The sequence below is a fragment of the Sinocyclocheilus rhinocerous genome, unplaced genomic scaffold, assembly GCF_001515625.1.
Source record: "Sinocyclocheilus rhinocerous isolate Xijiao unplaced genomic scaffold, SAMN03320098_v1.1 scaffold1095, whole genome shotgun sequence".
Classification (NCBI taxonomy): Eukaryota; Metazoa; Chordata; class Actinopteri; order Cypriniformes; family Cyprinidae; genus Sinocyclocheilus; species Sinocyclocheilus rhinocerous.
In genome coordinates, this window is record NW_015628319.1 from 208,328 (window position 1) to 208,856 (window position 529).

Below are 529 nucleotides of genomic sequence, written 5' to 3' on the forward strand. Positions count from 1 at the left end.
ACAATGAGTGCAGGCATGGCCTAATGGATAGAGAGTCTGACTTGTAACCAGAAGGTCCAGCGCTCTCTCCACCCTCAATACCACGAATGAGGTGAGACCCTTGAGCAAGGCACCGAACCCCCAACTGCTCCCCGGGTGCCGCAGCATTGGCTGACCACTGCTCTGGGTGTGTGTGCGTGTTTATTCTCTACTCACCTCTGTGTATGTGCACTTGGATGGGTTAAAGGGTTAGTTCACCCAAAAATGAAATTTAGCCCATAAATTACTCACCCTCAAGGCATCCTAGGTGTATATGACTTTCTTCTTTCAGACGAATCCAGTCGTAGTTATATTAAAAATTATCTTTGATCTTTCAAGCTGTTTAATGGCAGTCAGCGGGTGTTGCAGTGCATCAGTCCAAAATAAGTGAAATAAAAAGGGTGAACAAAGGCCTCCTGTAGCGAATCGATGCGTTTTTGTAAGAAAAATATCCATATTCAAAACGTAATAATCACTTTAATCTAGCTTGCGCCAACAGTTGTACACGGAA